Below are 25,688 nucleotides of genomic sequence, written 5' to 3'. Positions count from 1 at the left end.
ACAGAAATGACCATTCAAATTTCACACTAAAGACTGCTAAATTGGAAGTTACCTAAAAGTTAGCCAGACATATATGATTCATAAAATTGAATAATATAATTAAATGAGAAATCCAGTGTTATAAGTTCACTTAAAAATTAAATATACAGTCTTATTTTGAAAGATTGGATATTTATAATAATAAATACTTCAACTTTTTTTGTTTTGTTTTGGATGCACAAAACATATCATCTATATTAGCACAAAGTGTCATAAAAAAGAAGAGAAAAACAAATATAAAAAAGAAGTTCTTGAGGATTTGAATTAAATCAACAAAGGATAACTTAAAACTGACATCTTTTTAAAATACCATTATGAAGCAAGAATTCACAACAGGAGTTAGAAATGTCAACTGCAAAGAATGAATTTCTTCACTCTTGTCAATGTAACAAAAGGCCTAAAATATTGTTTTGAGTACATTCAATCTTTTCATATTTAAAAATATCTCAATGGTTGAAAAATTACTGTTATCCTAATTTAAAAGCATATTACACGTATACCTTTTATGTGCTCATATTATGGATAACCCACAGGCATTTTGCATATCTCTGTAGATTTTTGACAGGCATTGTTAATAGTTGAAATAATCTGCTGGGGTGTGAGCAACTTCTTAAAAAGTCTTCTCTGAAAAAAGGATGTGTGGAAGAAAACATGTTCTCTTCTCCTATGAATTTAAATTTTCTTGTGTGGGGATTTAATTGTTAAAATAGCCTTGTCCATTTTATAAATATGAGAGGCTAAACAAGAGGCAGCACACTGAGGATGCCAGAGGGGACAAATTAATATAATCTGTTCCTTGATGATATTGTTGAGCTCCTTAATTAACCCTAAAGTTGCCATCTCTTTCAAATTTTCTGTTAATTTTAATAATAAATTTGCCTCATTTTAATATATTTCTACTTATTTTTGCTTTCCTATTGCTTGATCAAAGGCATCCTAAATGACACATACTTCAAGAGACATCCAAATCTGGATATTCTACCTCACCTTCAAGCTGTTATTTTTGTTATCTAGAAATCATGGTCATACATAAGCTACACCCTAAAGACAGAGTTGCACCAGTACCTGCAATCTGAGAAAATATTGTGGGACACTGCCAGCAATCTTAGGGGACTCAGGTAAGGAAAAAGAGCAATAATTTTGTGTGGTATCCATAATACCAGATTCCATGGAACATGGGGTGATTTGGTGGTTTGGTCTTCCAGAATTTTAATTCCAGAGATATAACGAGAGACCAATGAGACAAAAGCTGATGGATCTTGCTTATTCTAAAATTATGATGTCCTAGGAAGGAAGTACAGTTATGAACTAGGCAAGGCTAACTTTGTTCTATAGAAAACAATGTCATGGTTAGCCTAATCAGACATCTCTATCTTGGTATCCTATTCATAGATACCAAGTCATAGATAACAAAACTTATAATAGATATATGGCCTAAATGTCAGCCAAATGGTCCAAAAGTCAGCCATGAGACAATTTGATGTTAGCCTATATGGATCTCTTGTCTCAGGTATAGTATTTTTTAGGCAATAGTTTATTTGATCTCAAAATTACTGCCCCTGTGAATCTCCTTAGCATATATTTACATATTTGATTATTTTGCTAGAATATAGAAATTCAATTATATTTTGTGTATTGACTTTTTGTTATGTAAGTTTGCTAAATTCACTTATTCCTTCTAGAAGTTGTTTATTGAATTCAGGGGAAAATTTATATACTATCTCCTGACACCTAACAGTGCTACAAAAAATAATTAAAGAAGGCCTTATTTTCTTTATTGAATGCTACAGATGTAGTTCATTACAGCCGATATTCATTATAGTTTTACTAGTCTAGTCTCATGGTCAATTTTCTTGCAGCATTTTTTTTCTGAAAAAATGGTAATCCAATGTTCAGATAAAGTATTCCATTATTTTCTTTCAATTCTTCTACTAACTCTTCCAATCACCTTTTCCCATCATTTGTGTATTTTATTGTACATATTTCCAGTTTCATAGTAAGGAAATCAAATATAACAAAACCAACTTGAGAACATATTATAATTCAACAAAATATATCTATTTTGCTTAATAGTACATTTTTCACTAAAAAAATCAAACAATTCACCTTGAACTAAAATGAATTCCCCTAGTCAGGTGCTATGTTTTAACTTTATTCTCTGTGCTGATAAGAAACTTATAGGATATGCTTCATGCAGCTAAGCAAGAATTCTATTTTTTAAAATAATTAAGTAGAGGTAACGGACTCAAGAAATTTAAATCTGACTATACTATTTTCTTTACCATGAGTAAAAGAGGCTTTATTGAACGTGTGGCATTCAAGTATAATGAACTCTGGATCATGTCAAATAATTTTGTGACATAGTCCATCTTTACTAATATGAAATGTTAACCTGTATCTAATATAGATGATAACATTCCTTAACATATTTGTAGGAAGTTATAAAAAATGATTGATGATATTTCATAGATTTTACATATTGTTAATCATTTCAGATTTATCTGAATTTAAATTTAACATGTTGAGTTTTTCTGCTTATTTCTCCCAACTCAGTGTTTTTATTACACACAGTAAATTTCAGTACAAGTTTTGTTATTTGAGATAATTCAGTTTTTCTCCTGTAGCATTTTACAGAAGAACTGAGTCAAATTAAAAGTATTTCTGTCAGTTTCTAAATCTAGAATACAGCATGAAGCTTTGTTTCCTTCACTATGCTTCCAGTATTTGCTTGTTTCCTTGAAAGTATAAAGGATTTTTTCTTTCATTTTTTCCCTGAATATCGTATACAATTCTGCACTCTCTAGCATGCTGCTTTTCTGACCAACTACATAAAGTTAACATGTTTCTTTTTTGTGGGTTGATTCATCTCTTTGGCTTATTCACCTTTAGCACAGACAGTCCTATCCAGGTTTGCAATTGTGAAGTAGTAACATGGAAAAAGTTTTTTCCTAGGCTCTTTTTCTTGTTTACTTTGGCAATATTTCCTCCGAGAATTCAAAATGTATACAATGTGCTAGAATTTTTTTTGGTGTGTATTCTTTTCTCTCTTCTGATTTTTTGCCTCACATGGCAAGACCAGATGATATATTCAAATCTTTCTAACACAGCTGTAAATAAAAGAGCCTTTCAAAACTCTTCCTCGAATTCTACACCATGTTAAACATTGAAAGTAATATGTTTCTATGTCATCTCTCAATTTCGTTCAAACAAGTCTGTCTAAAATATGGTGTTCATTTATATGATATGAGGTGGTTGCTAGTCCCAATCTCCATGTAGTAGGATATTTGCTTTTGTTTTGGGGGTGTGTTTCAGAAAAGGGTATTTAACAAATTTTCACCGTTATCTTAGTTTAATGAAAATATCTTTTGATGTAAACATATAAAGGTCTAACTTCTTGAAGATTCACTGTGACATTTTCTGCAAGTTAAAGATAGGACTGTATCCTTTATTGATCTGTGCATATATAAATAATATTTGTAAATGTATAGTATGTATCTGGTATAACTGTATCCTAAATATAGACACAATATAATTTTGGATATAATATCTTTGTATTGCATACTTAACCCAACATACTGTCAGAAAGACAATCCTACTGTATATTTTCTGAAGTGATAAGTTAGATTCAGCATACCAAACATTTAAAGCACATATTCTGTGAAAGTTACTGTTTGGTACAGAATAGCTATACATAACAAATGATTTTAATTTAAATGATTAATTGATGTGAGGTCAACATGTGATTACAGTTGACCCTTGAACAAGGCAAGGGCTAGGGGCCCCAACTCTCTGCACAGTTGAAAATCCGAGTATAATTTATAGTCAGTCCTTCACAAATGAGGATCCTCTGTATGTGGCTCCTCCATATCCCTAGTTCCAGGCTTCAACCAACCGCCAATCCTGTGGTACTGCAAAATTTACTACTGAAAAAATGCCATCTATAAGTGGACACATGCAATTGAAAACCCATGTTCTTCAAGGGTCAACTGCATAAATAGGATGTATAATTACAAGCAGAAATTATTGTTTGACAAGAATATTAAAGAAGAATAATAAACCTATCTTATTTGAGAATTCATTACATTTTGCCTGCACAATTACTTGAAAAACAGAAATGTCAATGTGTCAATGTTAATAGACTATCTCTACAAGCAATTATGTATAATGCAAATATATAATCATACAAATTAATAGTCTTTTTTTGAAATTATAAATCTCAATTTGTATTTTAGTTCAATATGTTTTATATGAGAAAGAGATGAAGGGTAAATAACATAATTTTATCCACTGAGTTATGACTGTGTATGTAGTAGTATATTATTTGATAATTGTTTGAAAATGTCTAATTCTCTAGAGTCATATGGCCTCCAGAACTAAAAGTTAGTAGTATCCACCATTGTGCATGGTAATAATTACCAATTTTTCCATAAAAAGCTCTAATTTTTGGCCAAATTATGAGGTAGGAAAAAAATTATGGCATTCCCTAGCCAAGGAGATGGCAATGGCAGGGTTACTCCATGAAGAAGAGAAGGGAGAGGAAGAGTAAATTTTCTGATATACATTGTTTCAGTAATCTTGTCCTCTATATTGCAGTGAACTGTATAAATAAATAATGTATCTTTATACATTATTTATTTATACAGTTCACTGCAATACAGGAATAAAGACACAGACTTACTAGAGAATGGACTTGAGGATATGGGGAGGGAGAAGGGTAAGCTGTGACAAAGCGAGAGAGAGGCATGGACATATATACACTACCAAATGTAAAATAGATAGCTAGTGGGAAGCAGCCACATAGCACAGGGAGATCAGCTCGGTGATTTGTGACCTCCTGGAGCAGTGGGATAGGGAGGGTGGGAGGGAGGGAGACGCAAGAGGGAAGAGATATGGGAACATATGTATATGTATAACTGATACACTTTGTTATAAAGCAGAAAGTAACACACCATTGTAAAGCAATTATACTCCAATAAAGATGTAAAAAAAATAATAATGTATCTTTAAACAATACACACACACACACACACACACACACACACATTTCTACCCAGAAACTGGTTTTCAAAATCAGTTTCTTACTGAATCAAACTCACTCAAATCTGTTTATTTAAATGAAACTATTTCATCTGTTAAATATAGAGATTTCAATATACCAAAAAATACAAATTACTAAATTCATTTCTCTGTCCTTTTGAAAGTAATTTGAAGATTTTAATTTCTTCAGTGATGAGATATATATTTCAGGATTCTAAGTGAGTTCATTGAGAACTATATAGTGATTCATTTATTATTCAATAACTGTAAGAATCATAATTAATATGTGCAATAATGGCCACTTAAGTAAGTATTATAGGTAATAAATTGTGCATGCTAATTTATTATTTTGCTTTCCTAATTGTAGAAATACATCGCATAGCAAAAAATTATTCCTGCAATTTGCTTTTGCTAGAAACAAATATTTATACAACACGTATTCACAATTCATCCCTTTTACCAGAGCAAAATGTTTCACTGAATAAGCCTATTATATTAAACCAATATACTAAGCATCTAAATAATTATGTTCAACAGGTATATTAACACAATGGACTCTGAATGGATTCTCTGTGTTTTATTAAGAGGTATACATATATTCAAAACATTTTATTATATTCTTTAAAAGTAGTTATTTATCTTTCTTTAGCAAATATTTTCTTAATTTTAATGGTTCCATTTATACATGAGATTATTTGATCAAATGGACTTATGATCTGCAACAACTATTTTCCTTTTCTAGTCTTGTAAATACTATTATATTGTATTCCTTCCTCCCAGCCTTTCATGCCACAAAAAATGGTAATCATTCTTGTGCCTCATTCTCCTTCACCAACCATCATTCAACTCCCAAATACTGCCAGTTCTATCTCCAAAATTATCTTTAATACTTTTACTTTTCTCCAACTCCCCTACTATTATGTTAGTTAGAGAAAACATCATCTCTTACCTGGGCAAATATAAAGCCCACTTTTCTCAATTCTTGTTATCATCCAATCTATTGGTAGACTTTATATCTTTAAGCCAAAATCCAGTATGGCTTCCCAGTCATATCTAGTCCTTCTTAGGGCTTCAATCTTCTCTGTAATAAATCCACACAATAACACAGTATTTCAGGGATCTCAGTATGTTGCCTCCCTCACTAGAGCCAGCCAAATATTTTTCTGCTCCTTTGCCTTCAAGAATTATGTTCTCCTTGCTTAGAAGATTATTTCCCTCTGCTCTCTACCTGACTAATTCTCAATGACCTTTCCAGACTTAGGTAAAATATTGAATGGCTACTCAGTACATCACAGATCTCAGAATTTTGTCTTTACAGGGCTTAACAAAGTTTGTTTATATGAATACTTATTTGCATATGTCTATATAACACATTGGTTTATAAGTTTTATAAGAGTAACCTGTTCAGTTTTATGCCATATTATTTTAATCTACAGAAATCAATAAACATGTTTTAGTGAAGGAATATATATTTAAAAGTTAGAACTTCTAAATTTTAAGTAAAGATAAGAAGATGAAAGATGTCTCGATGAGTCTACATGACTCTTTATCTGGAGACATATATTGTTTCACCAATCCTTTGAAAAGGACATATTTGCTCCTTGTTCAAATGTGTTACTTGCTTTTTTTGAGTGCTCAGTAATTTAACAGTAGATCTGATTCATTTCCATGTTTATGTGCATTTTTATTTATGTAATAAGTATTATTTTTGTGCCTCCTTTTTATGCTAGGCACTTTATTAATCATTCTATATACATCACATAATTTAATCATTTTCTAATTATCTTCATTCATTTTTTCTCATCTGGATGCATATACTCCATCTTCCCTCTGATTAATTTGGAAATGCTTTTCTAAAAATCTTGAAATCATCCATGACAAATATCTTAAATTCAACAATTAACCTGTTAGGAAATCCTCAAACAGCTAATTTTCTTTCTTAAAGCCAAAATTTGTACAATGTCCCACCAGACATTATGTAATAGGTTCTTTTGCCCCTGTTCTTACAACTCTGATCTTGTCTCCTATAATTTGTGAAATCCTTGCTTACTGCACCCAGAGATTAATCAATTGATGGATATTAGTGTCACCTTATTGGAATCTATTTTATCCTATTTAAACCTAAACCTTTTGTCTGAGGTTATCCTTTTTCCAATTTCATATATTTTTCTTTTTAGCACTCATAACTATCTCTAATATTTTTGCTTTTTCATTTATTTGTCTCTTTCCCTTTGAAAAATTCTAACCTAGATAAAAAGAAACACTTTATTTTGTTTTTTAATGCTATTTATTTAAAATGTAGAACAATGCCCAACACACAGTAGGTCCTCAGTATTTGCTGAATTGATAAAGTGATCTTTTCCAAAACTATAAAATATAATAAAAGAGGATGCTGACTTGCACATGTCATCTTAACCAAAAAATATTTTCTTCATATTTTCTTGCATATTTTACTTCCTATCTATTAAGTTCTGTATGATAATGCAACTATGAGAAACAAGTCACTTTAATGTTGTTAATATTTACTTATAGTCTGTGAGACAGTAGGCTTTACCATACTTAACGTAGTTTGTACATATGATAGAGTAAAATAGGCTAAAATAAAACTATTGTTGCATAATGCTCAAGGATTTTAAAGACATGATATTCTAGTTATATACTGATAAGATGAACAAAAATTAAAATCCAATTACCACAAAATGTATTACAAAGAAAAATTAAGGATGAATAAGTGCATTTTCAAGGTGGTTCAAATCAGACTTTGAATAATGATGGTAAATTGAAAAGCATCTAGTTTCCCCCCTTTCAAAAAAACACTAACAGTAGAATTCACCATGAATCCAGTTAATTTTAAACCTTAGAGCATCTATATTACACAGACTGCTTCCAAGATCTGTGTCTAATTTTGCATTTTATTCATGTTTGTATATTATCTTTCTCAAAGAAAACGCTGTTACATTATATAATCTTCATTAATCCCCCAAACTATACCTGCTTTTGAGAGTAAAGGTTATTCTTTAAGGTAAAACCCTCATAAGCAAGGAAAAAATATAAAACAATACCAATCAAATGTTGAAGAATGGAAAGCAAATAAATGAGTGGTAACTAAATTAGTAAACCATAAAAAGGGAAATTCTAAACTGGCAGTAGGGATAACTGATTATCAACTTTACATTTAATACATAATATTTGAATTTATGAATTGACAGCATCTGATACCTCTGCAAGTAGTGATAAGACTGGGTTTATAAAATGTATTAAAGAATGAGTAGGTCCCTGAATTCCTTCTAATATTTCAGTTACATAACTGACAGTCTCTCAAACTAGCAATAAATTGTTCCCTGGAGATGGTAAAAAGCCTATTAATTAGGGGAATTCAGATACAGTTTCAAGCACAGGTACAATAACAAAAGCAGAAATCATAATTATTTATGCAAACCAAAAGCTGATAGCACATCTCCAACTTAATCCTCTGTTCTAGCTTCACACAAAGAATTTCCAGGAGTACTCCCCAGGAAAAACAACCAGCCCAAGAGGAAATATTAAAGAGAGTGACACTGAAATCTTTCCCTAATATGCACCAATCCTATCAACATTCACTGGAGCTCCTAGTACAAACTGCTCTTTGGAAATAATAAGAGAAAATAGAAAGTAAGAATAGAAAGTTTATAACTCCATGTATCCTTTTTCAGAAAGAGGGTCTATACTGAGAAGATGATAATTGCTGAAGGAAACCAAAAACCCAGCAGGGAAAAGAGGCAGACCATGCTTCTAGCAAGAGACAAATATGACATCTAGATATGCACATAGACACCAAATATAAAGGGAAAGCAATCCAGGCTGAAACAGATCAAAAGACTTTATGAAAACTTTCTTAAAGAATAAGTTATTAATAAACTGAAGTAAATGCACACCAAACAAGAAGATTTAGCTAACAGCAAAAAAATTGTGGCTAAATTATTGATACATAGCAAATTAAGCAAATGTAACTAAGATATGTAAAGAAAAGAGAGTATGCAGCTAGAAATAAGTAAGCATGTGTATGATGTGGCTCGTTTGTGAATACCATTTATTAACCAAACATTCAATACTGACCTCATCAATATAATGATATATCCATTTTTGGAGGATGGTAGATGGGAAATGTGTGTGTATGTGTTGGGGCTTGGGGAAGGAAAGAAAGTTAAGTCTTCAACTTCCCTTGTGGGAAGTCAATAGAAAAGGCCTGAAGGATCAATCAAGTGTAATACATTCTCTCGAGATATGGAAATAAATCACAAAGGCTCAGCTAACATATTTGAAAAGTTACCTGTGGAAGGGAAAATGAAGAAGGGTAATGAAGGGGGCTTGTAGACTACCTTTGTTCTTAACAAATCTTATAAAACTGGTTGTCTCTTTATATGGGTGTCTCTTTACATTATATTTGGTAAATTAAATAACTGTAAAAATTCAAATCAAAAGGTGCAGAAAATAATATCACCATCTGTATGTAAAAACACATATATCATTTTTCAGTGCAGATGTGCCATAGTCAATCAAAGTAACAATTATCAGGACAGTAATTGTAATAAAAGGCTAATAAACTTTAAATTGCAACTAATTCCTATGTATAATTAAAAAAAGATTATTCAGTGAGAAAATGCAGTTGATAAATCAGAGAGAACTGAATATGCTTGTAAATTCTTTGATGATACATGTATATTGTACTTGGCCTGAAGTGGTGTTAATAAGACCACTAGAGAAATGTGGTGCATAGAATTTCCTTTTAAGTATCAAGTGAATTAACATTTAATCTTTTTGATTTAGTCAATTCTCTCCTTTGTTCTTTTCACAAAATAAATCAATTTGTCTCAAATAAAGCTTAAGTATTTTTATAGAGTGCAGGTTGGTCTTTGGAATATGTGTTTTTCCAGCTCTGTCCTTTAAAATACATTAGAGGGAAATTTTCATTTTACACTGTTTCTAACATCAAAGAGTGTATACTAAAACATTTGGGGAGCTCCATGTTAATCATAAATTTAATAAAAGTATGTTAAGATTGTTTCATTGGATGCAAAACTGGTTAAAGTCTCACAGAGCAATAAATATGGAAGATTATACTTTTCACCAGAAATATTGGTTTGGACAAAAAGTTCGTTCGGGTTTTCCATAGCATCTTACAGAGAAACCGAATGAACTTTTTGGCCAACCCAATAAATAATTTGCATTTCTACAAGACAAAAATATAAAAAGCACCATATGCTTTCCCTAAATTAAAGTCCTGTAATCAATTGTTTTATCATCATTGAGTCAAGTTTCTACTATTAATGAAGAAGGAGTTTTGACATCTGATGCCTTGCCTCTTCTGTTCACATGTATTTCTGCTTATCATTAGAAAACTTGTTCATATCCACCTTAGACTGGGTGCATCTCCTATATGCCATATTCTGAATTATCTATGTTCTACAGTTAAAGGATATAGAAAGATCCTTTTCAGGTCAAGAAGGCCTTATTTCCCAGAATATGATGGCTCAATAATTTCATTTACATCTTTTCTTCTTTTTGCACTTTCATAGTCCTAACCTCCCTTTAGGCAAAATGAAAGTGTCACATTCAGTAGGAAAAAGGATGCATATGAGAACATATAAAAACCAGTATTATAGCTAAGTATTAAATTTGTTACATAGTTTTAGTCCCATATCTTTAATCCTTGGCATCCCTATTAGTTAAAAATTATTATTCCCATATCACACAGGAGAAAACATGGGATAATGAAGTTGAAATAATTGGTCCAAGTCAAAAAATAAATAAATGTATAGCAAGGATTTCAAAAATATTTCTAGCACAAAGACGCTTCTTTCAATAAGCTACACTGATTCTCAAAGGACCTGTTGATTAAGATATTAAATGTGACACGTAGTTGACAGAGGAAATGTCTAGTCTCCTTTTAATTTTCTGATCAATTCTGTCTGACATAGGAGAAATATATGCTTTAATAAAAAATAGATCAACAATTAAATCATCCAAAGCAACAACAACAAAGTAATAAAAACTTCACAGAGAGTAGGAAACCTTATAGCCATTATCATTTCTTTCTGAGTGTTTATATTCTAATAAGATATTCAATAGTCATATTCCCACCAAATAGCTTTGTTAATGTTTTTAAAAGATTACAAAGGTAAATTCATTGACTTGTTTTCATTATTTGAATTAATCATATGGATTAGTTAAATTGAAATTTTTTTCAGATCATAATGAAAATACTGGAATTTGTTATTTAAGTCCTTGATCAATAATTTTAATATGTGTATGAAACAAATCACAGTTTTAAAAAGTTTATTTAAAAAACATTGTAATGAAACAAGAAAAATCTCACATTAACAATCTAAACTTACACTTAAAGCAATATGAGAAAGATGAACAAACAAAACCCAAAGTTAGTAGAAGGAAAGAATTTATAAAAATCAGAGCAGAGGGCTTCCCTGGTGGCGAGTGGTTGAGAGTCCGCCTGCCAATGCAGGGGACACGGGTTCATGCCCTGGTCCAGGAGGATCCCACATGCCACGGAGTGGCTGGGCCTGTGAGCCATGGCTGCTGAGCCTGCACATCCGGAGCCTGTGCTCCTCAACAGGAGAGGCCACAACAGTGAGAGGCCCGTGTACCAAAAAAAAAAAAAAAAAAAAAAAAAAAAAAAAAAAAAAAAAAAAAAAAATCAAGCAGAAATAAATGAAATAGAGGCTAAAAAACAGTAGGAAAGATCAATGAAACTAAAGCTGGTTCTTTGGAAAGATAAGCAAAATTGATAAAGCTTTAGCCAGACTCATAAAGAAAAAAAGAAAGGAAACGGCTCAAATTAATAAAATCAGAAGTGAAAAAGGAGAAGTTAAAACTGACACCACAGAAATACAAAGTATTATAAGGGACTGCTACAAACAACTATATGCCAATAAAATGGACAACCTAGAAGAAATGGGCAAATTCTTAGAAAGGTATAATCTCCCATGACTGAACCAGGAAGAAATAGAATATATGAACAGACTAATAACCAGTAATGAAATTGAATCCGTAATTTAAAAACTCTCAACAAACAAAAGTCCAGGACCAGAGGGCTTCATAGGTGAATTTTACCAAACATTTAGAAAAAAGTTAAGACCTACTGTTTTCAAACTATTCCAAAAAAATTGCAGAGGAAGGAACAATTCTGAAATCATTCTATGAGGCTAGAATCACCCTGATACCAAAACGAGACAAAGATATCACAGAAAAGAAAATTATAGGCCAATGTCAATGATGAACATAGGTCAGAAATCCTTAGCAAAACATTAGCAAACCAAATCCAACAATGCACTAAAAAGAATCATACACCATGATCAAGTGGAATTTATTCCAGGGATGCAAGGATTTTTCAATATCTGTAAATCAGTCAATGTGATACATCATGTTAACAAACTGAAGAATAAAAAAAAACATACGATCATCTCAATAGATGCAGGAAAAACTTTTGATAAAATTCAATATCCATTTATGATAAAAACTCTCCAGAAAGTGAACATAGAGGGAACATACCTCAACTCAACATAATAAAGACCATATATAATGAACCCACAGCAAACTCACACTCAATGGTGAAAAGCTGAACACATTTCCTCTAAGATCAGGAACAAGACAAGGATGCCCACTCCCACCACTTTATTCAACATAGTTTTGGAACTCCTAGCCACAGCAATCAGAGAAGAAAAAGGAGTAAAAGGAATCCAAATTGGAAAAAAATAAGTAGAACTGTCACTGTTTGCAGATAACATGGTACAATACATAGAAAATCCTAAAATGCCACCAGAAAACTACTAGAGATCATCAATGAATTTGGTAAAGTTTCAGGATACAAAATTTATATACAGAAATCTGTTGCATTTTCATGCACTAACAATGAAATATCAGAAAGAGAAATTAAGGAAACAATCCCACTTACCATAACATCAAAAAGAATAAATACCTAGGGATAAACCTACCTAAAGAGGTAAAGTTCCCATACCTGGAAAACTGTAAGACACTGAGGAAAAAAATAGAAAATAACACAAACAGATGGAAAGATATACCATGTTCTTGGATTGGAAGAATTAATATTGTTAAAATGACTATATTACCCAAGGCAATCTACAGATTCAATGCAATCTCTATCAAAATACCAATGGCATATTTCAGAGAACTAGAACAAATAATTTTAAAATTTGTATGGAAACATAAAAGAACCACAATAGCCAAATCAATCTTGAGAAAGAAGTACAGAGCTGGAGGAGTCATGCTGATTTCAGACTATACAACAAAGTTACAATCAATAAGACAGTAGGGTACTAAAAACCAAACAAACAAAAAACAACATTATGGTACTGGCACAAACTGACACATATATCAATGGAACAGAATAAAGAGTCCAGAAATAATCCCACACACTTAGTCAATTAATCTATGACAAAGCAGGCAAGAATATACAATGGAGAAAAGACAGTCTCTTCAATAAGTAGTGCTGGGAAACCTGGACAGTTACACATAAAATAATGAAATCAGAACATTCTCTAACACCATATACAAAAATAAATTCAAAATGGATTAAAGACCTAAATGAAAGACTGGTTACTATAAAACTCCTAGAGGAAAACAGGAAGAACTCTTTCTGACATAAATCACAGCAATATTTTTTTTGGATCTGTCTCCTAAAGCAAAGGAAATAAAAGCAAAAATAAACAAATGGGACCTAATTATACTTAAAAGTTTTGGCACATCAACAAAATGAAAAGGCAACCTACTGGTCTGCAAATGATATGACTGATAAGGGGTTAATGTCCAATATATATAAACAGCCCATACAACTCAACATCACAAAAACAACCTAATTAAAAAATAAGCAGAACTGAAAAGACATTTTTTTCTGAAGAGGAAATGCAGATGACCAACAGACACAACAAAAGATGCTCAACATCACTAATTATCAGGGAAATGCAAATCAAAACTACAGTGAGATATCACCTCACACCTGTCAGAATAGCTATTATCAAAAAGAACCCAAATAACGAATGTTGGTGAGGATGTGGAGAAAAGGGAACCCTCATACACGGTGGGTGGGAATGTAAATTGGTGTAGCCACTGTGGAAAACAGTATGGAGGTTCCTCAGAAAACTAAAAATAGAACTACCATATGACCCAACAATTCCACTCCTGGGTATATATCCAAAAAAAAAAAAAAAAAAAACCCCAAAAACACTGATTTGAAAAGATTCATGCACCCCAATGTTCATAGCAGCATTATTTACAATTGCCAAGGTATAGAAGCAACCTACATGTCCATGAACAGATGAATGGATAAAGAATATGTGGTATATGTATTTATAATGGAATACTACTCAGTCACAAAAATAATGAAATTTTGTCATTTGCAGCAACATGGATGGACTTAGAGGGGATTATGCCAAGTGAAATATCAGACAGAGAAAGACAAATGCTGTGATCTCACTTATATGTAGAATCTAAAAAGTACAAGAAACTAGTGAATAAAACAAAAAGAAGCATACCCACAGACATAGAGAACATGCTAGTGGTTACCAGTGGGGAGAGGCAATGGAGAGTGGTAATATAGAAGTGGGGGGGGTGAAAAAGAGGTTATTATTGGGTTATATGAAGTCATATGTGGGAAACTACTGAAAATTGTAAAACACTATAAAATTTAAATAATCTGCCATTCAATTTAAAAAATAAATTAAAAATGTAATGTGTATATTGACAATTTGATGGTTAATTTATGTTACAAAACTCTGGTATAATAAATTCATTTTAATAGTGTTTTAATATTATTTTAATGTTATTAATGTTATTGAAGTCTCTGAAGGGTGGGGTCCTCTAATTAACAGAATCCCTCTTTTGCGTCTGGTTTCTAAATAATTGAGAAAGCAAATAAATAGCAGACAGAAGCCTGCACTTCAGTTTTGGAAAGCATACTGTAGTATAGAAACCAAAGGAGCCAGCTAAATGAACTCCAGATTTGGCAGATATGCCCCATTCCTAGACAGTATTTAGACTATCTCTTGTATAGACAACTTCAAAGAATGGAAGGGTGAAGGAGGACACATACTAATTGCCGGTAAACCAATTCCCACACTTCCAAATTTACCAATAAATTCTGTCTACATATTCCCAAAGTCATCTCCTAGAAGGCTCACAGGAGGCTTAGGAAAGATTTCTTTTAATGGAAGGAAATCAGGACCTATGAATGTGCATTTCCCTTTAACACATTAATTATTGATTTAGATTATATTAAACACCATTATCAGCATGCCGTACTCCTTAATAAGACTGGCGGTTGAAAATTCTCTGGTAAGAAATGTAAGCAAACCCAAGGTTTAGTTAAAAATTAATTGAAGGTAAACCAATGAATGAAGCCGTTTCTCCCCAAATTAAGTTAAATTGCAAAGAACATTGAATTAGGATACTATCCTAGTGTCCCTTGCTATGGATTTGACTTATAAAAGAAATCTTTGCTTGAGATATTTTGTTCAAATGGATTGAAGATTAGGTGTAGAAAAATCATATTTTAAATGAATGGATTAATATATTTATTTATTTATTTATTTATTTATTTATTTATTTATTTATTTATTTATTTATTTATTTTTTGCGGTACGTGGGCCTCTCACTGCTGTGGCCTCTCCCGTTGCGAAGCACAGGCTCCGGATGCGCAGGCTCAGCAGCCATGGCTCACGGGTACAGCCAATCCGTGGCATGTGGGATCTTCCTGGACCGGGGCACAAACCCATGTCCCCTGCATCGGCAGGCGGACTCTCAACCACTGCACCACCAGGGAAGCCCAATGGATTAATATATTTAACAGAACTGTCAGGAAGTTCTAAAATAATCTCTACAAAAATTATTCAAATATTTTTTAATAAAGAGAAGTATACTGAAGAACCGTTGTTACTTATTTTTCCATTTCTGACATATTTCTCTAATTTGATGTTAGTTATTCCATTTCCATAGAGATTCCTTTTATTTCACTGAACACAAGTGATCCAGAGTTAGTATAATATTCTAGTCATGACTTCCAAAGCTTAAATATTAATATGTTTTCTGATTTTACAGAGTGAATTTAAATTTACATGTAAACTAATCTTATAAGTACTACATTTAAATCACCTGGTTGTGAATTTCAAGGGGGTATTATTTTATCACCACTTACTACCAAGGTTATTGCCCGGGGACTTTCTTTGTCATTTTATGGGGTTGGGATAGATCCATCTATACTGAGTGGTTAGAAATTTTGGCTTCCAGCTTTTTATGCGCTACCTCCAACTGAATTTTCCATCTTAGTGGATATGGGGTTTTTATCAACTGCACCTGTGTTCCTCAAGGTCAAGAAAACTGAAGCTCAAGCACATCCCATTTGCAAATGCCCTTCACAAAAATGTCAGATTTGGGATTCTTAATTTTGCTGGTTTTAACATGTAAATGTTTCTTACTATTTTACCATTTCATTAATTACATTTAAAGCAATTTTAAAGATATTCTCATCATTCATTTTTTGATATTTTTGTCTTGTTTTTCCAGTGAGATCACCAATGAAGGTACTCAGCCTGTTTGCTGGATAGAAAAGCCTGAGTTTAAAAAATTATAATCGCACATTTTCTAAATATAATTTTAGACATCACAGCCTGTAGTAAAATCTTTCCTCCATATCAATGATGTTTAAGCATAATTATTAAATGCCTATTTTGTATTACAGTGAAAGGAAAAAATTTGCTCTATGCTACTTTAAATTTCTCTCCACAAATAAAGGAAATACACATTTGTCTCATACATTCAGCCCAGAGTTGTAGATATCATATTCTGATTCACTATTATTTAGGTACTTCCAAATGATTTATACCTCCCAGTTTTCATGCTTTAAGGAAGTCACCTTACACTTTGACAATGGGCTTGTTCATGTGACTGGTAAGCATAAGGGAAGGAGAAACTCACCAGCGTCTCCCATTAGGGCTTCTCCTCTGAAAGTGTTCTTTCTTGGAACCCAACTGCTTGATGTAATAAGGAAGATTAAGCTATCCCATGGAGAGACATCACGTGCAGATATCTAAAGCTTGTGGTCAATGGCTCCAGCTAAGCTCTCAGCTAACAGCCAGCATCAACTTGCCAACAAAGTGAGTGAGCTATCGTGAAATTGTATCTTCCAGCCTAAATCACGTTTGCCAGCTGAAGCTTAAGTAGAGCAGAGAATGATAACTGATTGTATCAGTGCTAGCTAAACCAACAATATGACCTTTGCAGATGAATCATTGCATATTAACAAAGAGAATTCGTATCTCAAGGAACTTCATAGTTGAGACAAAGGGGCATGAATATTTGTATCAGAAGATGTACTCTTTTGATAGCATATTCCTTCCTTTGTTACATGTGGCAATTCACTTAATTTGTCTTAATTTCACTTCTAGCATATGTAAAATGGAAAAATAATAATGCTAACAATTAACCTACATGAAAATTGTGAGGATTAAATGAAACAGCCTTTGAGAAAATGAACCTATCCCAATCTTGGCACAAATATACTAGTTAATAAATAACAGTGATGATGATGATGACATTGGTGGCGATATTACATCCATAAATGCAATTTTGGTGTAATGAGTATATCTATTGCCCTCCATACATTTTCTTAGTCCATATCTTAGAACTTCTGTAATACTACATAGTATTCAGAAGTAGTACTTATTACTACTGAGCAGAGTAGAGATACACTACTTCATCAGGAATAAATATTGTAAATTAAAATGTCTCCTTTTTTATTATTGATCCATTCTTATATTTTCTTTAACCTTCCTTCCAACATTCTACAGCACATCTGTATAGAAAATAATAAATAGATTGGTGCTTCATTGGGAGACAAATTTTATATTTCCTTTGTCTTATCACTTATCATTGAGCACTATAGTTTATTTTTTCCCTTTTTATCTACTCATATAAATGATATCAGAATTCCCTATCAAATATAATATTTAATGCTTACAATGCTATATACTCTGACATCATAGCGTTCAGTTAAACCATAAATTTGGCACATTAACAAAGATAAGTATTTTGTCATATATTTCCATTGCTAAAAATAGTTTATTTTGTTTGGTTTTAAATGATATACAGCTGTGGCTAACTTCAATAACTCTCTCATGGAAGATTTTACTGGGAGCCATTTGAGTTTTTTCTATCAGGTGGCAAAAGATGTATGAACAGTATCAAAACACCCAATTTGTGGTAGTACATTGTTGAGGAACAAACACATCTCTTAATTGGAAATTGACAGCTTTGGCACTCAGTTGAACTAATCATTACTCACATTCACACAAGCTCCCATTTCCTCAAGCCCTATTAAGTCATTAAAATGCCATGACAATCTTCTCCACAGGTGTGGAAAACCAAATCTTTGCCTGTGGCAGACTTAATTAAGATAACAGCTGGATAGTTATACTTAAAAAGGAGAAATCCAAGACATGATAATGTTTCTCAAAGTGTCCCAAATGAGAAGTCGAGGAGCAGCCTAGTTTGTTGTTATCTTATTCCAGTTTTGCTGCATGGGAATTATCTATTTTATAGATGCTTGCTAAATCTGTAACCAAATTATGATTAAAAGTAGTCAGTCATAACTTCTAAATGACATATGCATTTAAGTTATATTTAAATAATTTTAAACTTGAAGTTTCTAATTTTACTGATAGCTCTTCCTAGACTGCAAAAATGTACATTTGCTATTGCTTTGTTTTCTTCCAGTAAATGGTGTACTTTTCTCTCTTACTCCCATGGTTTGACACAACCATTCCCTGAACAAAGTGTTTTGGACTTTCTGGCACTGGGAGAGGAACAACAACTATGTTATATAAATTGTGTTGTGATAGTGTAGGGGAGCAAAATTTCCCACACCAAAATGTTTGTTTGACATGTGGATTATTTCAAGATGAAAACAATCAAAACTCAAAAGACTCAGAAAGAAACTCTGATTTTCCCCTAACTGCCTAAAAGAACTTAGAGAGTGCCTATTCCTGGAATAGAGCAATCACCAGATATATCTGCAAAGAACGTGGACCAAGTGTGGTGAGGGAAACCCAGCAGGGCCTAGAGATGAGTGCACTCTGTGTCCCATTGTCTCTGCAAGGGCCAGCAAATATTTGTTTACCAGACATTTGCTTTCCATCTCCCTGTGAGTTGCCTTTCTCCCCTTTGAAGTAACAAACGCACCTACTTGCAACATTTTCTTTGTCTTTAGCTGAAGGTGGTATTTAAGGTAGGAGCTCCAGCCATTTTGGTGAGTTACTCAGTTTTCCTGGGTCTCTTCCATATATACATGTTATTAAACTTTTGTTTAATTTTCTCCTGTTAATCTGTGTCATGTCAACTTAATTTTTAGACCAGCCAGAAGAACCTAGAAAGGCAGAGAAAAATTTATTCCTCCCAAACAACAGTGAAGTTTTCACTGGTTTATAATAGCTTTTGTGATTCACAATACCATCTCTCTCTTCAGGAAGGTATTGCCCTGACTTTTTCTTGAATAGCAAGATATGATAGAGATTTTTTTTTTAACCTATGAAATACAAGAAATCTGATCTCTTAAAATTTGACTTTCTTGGTTAGTAGTCTTGGGGGTTGACTATTCTTGATTTATAATCTCAACTTAAATATGACCTTATTAAAACTCCTCCTTTCTATTATATATGGAATGCTTTTGACATTTTCCAAAATTCTTCTTAGACAAAACTCAAGACAATTAGAAAATAATATTTTTTTCAAATATTTTCAACACTTGCAACTTTTTCTAACTAGTTCCTCCCTGTGAATCAGAATTAGGTTCTGAGTTACCTAGTCAATAAGTCTGCCTTCTGGGAAATTGTTAACAAATCTATATGGCAATTTTAGATATTCCCTGTTTCAGAATGAAACTTTCATCAGGTATTCCAATATCTTGTTTTTTCTCCTAATAAATAATTGATATAGTGCTCATCTTATTATGTTTTTACATTTACCATTTTTACTACTAAATTATTTTTGAGTTTTCATGTCTTTCTTATAACTAGGTCCCCAGGAACTAACATGTTGAATGAATGTATTAAAAGTACATCATCAATTCCCTATAGTTGCTCAGTAGAAAAGTGTCATAAATATAGGGCTACATAACAAATTGCCCCAAGAAATTGCTTTTGATTAGATCACCCTAGGTCTTTTTCAAGCATAACTTAAGATAATTGTTGTTACAGACTGCCACCTCCTCTTCAGGCACAGGCACTCTTTTTCTGACATAGTTCTAGAACAAATGAGAAATCCAAGCAGCCTCAGGACATTGTCTAAGAGTCTTTAATGGATTTTACTAAGATAGCATAAGAGTACCATCTAAATTCCAAATATATTAAGCATGAATTGAATGCTTTATCATAGCAAAAAATCTGCTTTCCACTCAATCCAAACCCAAATATTTACAAGCAAGATTAGTGGAAATAACTCAGGCTTCAGAATTAAGGATATCCTTCACTTATATGTGGAATCTAAAATATGACACAAATGAACCTAAGTATGAAACAGAAACGACTCACAGACATAGGGAACAAACCTGTGGTTGGCAAGGGATGGAGTGGGAGGTTGGGATTAGCAGATGCAATATCCTGTGATAAACCATAATAGAAAATAACATAAAAAAGAATATATATATATGTGTGTGTGTGTGTGTGTGTGTGTAACTGAATCACTTTGCTGTAAAGCAAACATTAACACAACATTGTAAATCAGCTATACTTCAATTTAAAAAATTAAGGATATCTTGATCAAATTTCTATATTGTCACTCAGTAATTTTATAATCTCGAGCAAATTATGCAACTGCTAACTAACTTTCTTATCTTTAATATGCAAGATTATTGTGAGGATTAATGAAGATAACACATATAAACCATGCACTTGCCTGGTATATTATTGAGTATATACACATGATACAATCTAACTCATTTATCTGGTGTTGATGCTAATATGTGTAGAAGAATATCCATATATGCATTCTTTTATTAATTATTTTATTATACATAAAAGCATTCTTCATATTGTTTATATAAAAATATGCTGTAAGTGTATAAGGGCATGGGTAGGTTTTTTTGTTTTTTGTTTTTTGTTTTTGTTTTTGTTTTTGTTTTGCGGTACGCAGGCCTCTCACTGTTGTAGCCTCTCCCATTGTGGCTCCTGACGCACAGGCTCAGCGGCCATGGCTCACGGGCCCAGCTGCTCCGCGGCATGAGGGCTTTTCCTGGACTGGGGCACGAACCAGTGTCCCCTGCATCGGCAGGTGGACTCTCAACCACTGCGCCACCAGGGAAGCCTGGGCATGGGTAGTTTTAAGTCAATTAATACCAGGTACATAACTTTATATGTAGTTTTTTTCCAGAATTGAATTGTCTGAGAAATGCCCAGGGCAATTAAAATTCTTCTTTCCTCACTCTTCATTTCCTAGAAAGCATATCTCTATTCATCCAGAATCTTATCTGCTATTCAAGTGAAGTAAACTTCTGCAGATAATCAAGTAAATGCAATTCTAAATACCATGTTTGTATAGAGAAAGCCGATTATATCAGTGACTAGATAAAAATCATTTTGTAAATCAAATTATTTCAAAAAGTTTATCTCCCCAAAAATTGAAATACGATTTAATGTTCTTATCTGTTATTATCTATTTTTATTTATTTATTTATTTATTTATTTTTTTGCTGTACGCGGGCCTCTCACTGCTGTGGCCTCTCCCGTTGCGGAGCACAGGCTCCGGACACACAGGCTCCGCGGCCATGGCTCGCGGGCCCAGCCGCTCCGCGGCATGTGGGATCCTCCGGGATCGGGGCACGAACCCGTGTCCCCTGCACCGGCAGGCGGACTCCCAACCACTGCGCCACCAGGGAAGCCCTATTATCTATTTTTAAACAACACATTTGGTTATATGCAAAAATGGATTCTCATTTGGAATACAACTCAGAACTACAGCCATCTACTTATTTAAGAATTCCTAGTTCTTAATTCTATATACAAAATCTAAAGGCATAGCCTTGCTGAATGCTGTCAGATTATAGAAATAAACAAAATTTTTGCACAGAAATATAAATATTTTATATTTTAAACAATTTTTAAAAATTGTTTCCATCTCATTGAGATGAATTATCAATATACCTCAATATATTTATATACTTATGAATACAAAATTAAATTTTAATTTATATCTATTCATCTCTCCATATCTACATCTCTATGTATCCATCCATTAACCAGCTAAGTTTCCTCAAAAATTCATATGTTGAAGTTTTAACCTCTAGTACCTCAGAATATGATTGTATTTAGAGACTGTATTAAATAGGTAATTAAGTTAAAATGAGGTAATTTATATGACATGTCTTTATAAGAAGAGAAAATATGGACACAAATGTACACAGGGAATTCTACCTCCAGAATGTTTTCAGACTCAACCTGCATGATTAATTTCTTTGGGTCTTCTCTGGGTCTCCAACCTGCTGATCTACCCTGCAGATTCTGGACTTGCTGGACTCCATAATTTCAGGGCCAATTTCTTAAAATACAACCTTTCTCTCTACACACACACACACACACACACACACACACACACACACACATCCTATTACTTCTGTTTCTCTGGAGAAACCCAACTAATACACTATTTATATAGGAAGAGAGGGAAGAAAAATGAATTTTTGTTAAAAAAATGATAAATTGAACTTTCAAATATATAAGTATTAAAATGGGTTTTATTAGGAAAAATTCTGTAAAGGAAGTTAAGTGGAAATATTACTTCTATGAATAAAAATGAAATATATTAACTGCCCATAGCTCAAAGAATAGGCTCAAAATAGATAGATGTGGGGACAGAAAATGACAGTGAGTATCTAATTGTTATAGTAATATGTACTGGTAATTAAGAGAGTTATATATCTATTTTTTAAATAACCTCAAAAATCACAAAACTCAGGGCTTCCCTGGTGGCACAGTGGTTGCGAGTCCTCCTGCCGATGCAGGGGATGCGAGTTCGTGCCCCGCTCTGGGAGGATTCCACATGCCGCGGAGCAGCTGGGCCCGTGAGCCATGGCCGCTGAGCCTGCGCGTCCGGAGCCTGTGCTCCACAACGGGAGGGGCCACAGCAGTGAGAGGCCCGCGTACCGCAGGGGGAAAAAAAAATCACAAAACTCAGACAGTTGTGTCATTTGGACTGTTTAACCTCACGTAGAAAGCAAATTAAAACATGTGAAAGGGTACATAGATGTCTCTGCCCCTCCCCAAAAAAATTAGGGAATAGTAAAACTAAAATGTTTGTGGGCTTTTTTTTACATAGTTAATACACAGTGGTTTAAAATGTCAATTTTTTTTACATAGTTAATACATAGTGGTTTAAAATGTCAATTTAATATAAACTAGATAAGCAACAGGGACCTAGTGTATAGTAGAGGGAACTATAGTCAATATTTTGTAATGACCTATATGGGAAAAGAATCTGGAAAAGAATATATATATATATACATATACATATATATATATATATTTATGTATAATCACTTTGCTGTACACCTGAAACTAACACAACATTGTAAATCAACTATACTTCAATAAAAAATAAATTTAAAAAAACATGTCAATTTAAAATGAAAGTATATCCTTAAAATTTTAACAGCTAGGTTTCTTCTGTGACAAAAACTCTGTTAATTTACATTTATGAATAAATGTATTAATACTTCATATACTTATATTATGGTAAACTTTTCCAATGTATTCCTTTTGATAAATCCAGTGCCATTGGAAAATTAGTACTTTAGAACAAATGGTAACATTTGGCAATGTGGGAAAATGCTAGATGAAAGAAGGACTTTTGATTTGTCTTCAATAATACAGTTTAATTATCTTAAGTATGTTTTAAAGTGTAAAAGGGGATTCTGAAATATCCTTAAAAATACTCACAGATAAGCCCTGAGAGGAAAAATTAGTAAACTATTCTTTCCCTCAAAGAGCTCACCTATGTAAATCATACATTAAAATATAGTGTACTGTTATGTTTGCTAGATAATATAGGTAACACACAGGATGCTAAAGCAGAGAGATAAGATCCAGAAAGTTTCCAGGGAAGATGTCTTAAACATAAAGAAAAAGTAAGCAAATAAACAGATAGAAGAGATTGGTTTAAACAGGTCTTGGAGACAAATAGAGATTTTTGAACTGATATACCTTCGGTGGAGGGTATGTATGATAAATAGCTGAAGCCTAGAATTAAATAGATAACAGGGTAGTATTATATGGACTAATGCCAAATAGTCTAAGACTTTTTTCCTTGACAGCTGTGAGTGTTTTTCAATAATTTTATGACATTATCAGACGTAAGTTTTAGAAAATTCTCTCTAGACCTGATTTGGAGGATGTATTAGTAGTATTAAAACTTCAATAATGGGGCTTCCCTGGTGGCGCAGTGGTTGAGAGTTCACCTGCTGATGCAGGGGACACGGGTTCATGCCCTGGTCCGGGAAGTTCCCACATGTCGCGGAGTGGCTGGGCTCGTGAGCCATGGCCGCTGAGCCTGGGCGTCTGGAGCCTGTGCTCTGCAACAAAAGAGGCCACAACAGTGAGAGGCCCACGTTCCGCAAAAAAAAAAAAAAAACCCAAAAAACTTCAATAACAACAGCACTTTCAAGCAATTACTATTTAGGAGGTCAAAAAAATTAGCCTGAAAGGCATTTTGATCACATTCTCTTAAAGAAACATTTAAAACAGAGTAGTTGTGTAGAATACACAATCTATTGATATTTGAAAAACACGTGAGGGGCATGTTTTTATTTTAGAAGCCCTAAATCATCCTATCTCACTTTGAGGACTTTAATATGATTGGGGTTATATTGTAAACATTATTGGGAATTATAACTTCGAAACTTTAATATGATTTTCATGAAAATTTCTATTTATTCTATGATGTTACACTCAGTTCTGCAGTTGAAAACACATTAGTTAGTACTGGAAGTCTAAGTATAACCTTTCTGCAGGTGTAGTTCAACCACAGTAGGTGATTGAAAGCATCAGTTAGAGATATGTAATTATAAAATATGTGTCAATATAATTATACCAATGAATTTCTCTTTGTGTTTTTGTAATATTGATAGCTATTTAATACACAATTAACTTAAAAATAATATAAAATCATTCTTTAAGAATGTCTCCTTTTATTTCTGAAATCCAATATTATCATCAGCTAAAATTTTCAATAGAAGCATTTCATTTTTTTTTTAGTTCTTTTATTCTGATTCTTTCCATTCGTTTATAGGGAATACTGAATCTTTTAAAAATCTTATGCAAAACATAAAAGCCTATATTGATTTCATGTCATTTTTTTTGAGAACTGTCTCTAAATATTTGTTTTGAAAAATAATTTAATGTTTGACACTCATTATAGTGAGATTGAGAATTAAGTGAAAACTATTTTTAGTAATAAAGGTTTTTAGTAGTATAGATTTGTAGTGTTTTTCAGTATTTAGCTTTATAGATATATGTTTCAGGTGACATACACTGGCATTTTTTATGTCCTGAAAAAAAGTTTTG

This window comes from Mesoplodon densirostris, chromosome 3, assembly GCF_025265405.1.
Source record: "Mesoplodon densirostris isolate mMesDen1 chromosome 3, mMesDen1 primary haplotype, whole genome shotgun sequence".
Lineage (NCBI taxonomy): Eukaryota > Metazoa > Chordata > Mammalia > Artiodactyla > Ziphiidae > Mesoplodon > Mesoplodon densirostris.
The sequence above is the reverse complement of the archived record's forward strand: the minus strand, read 5'-3'. Positions refer to the sequence as shown.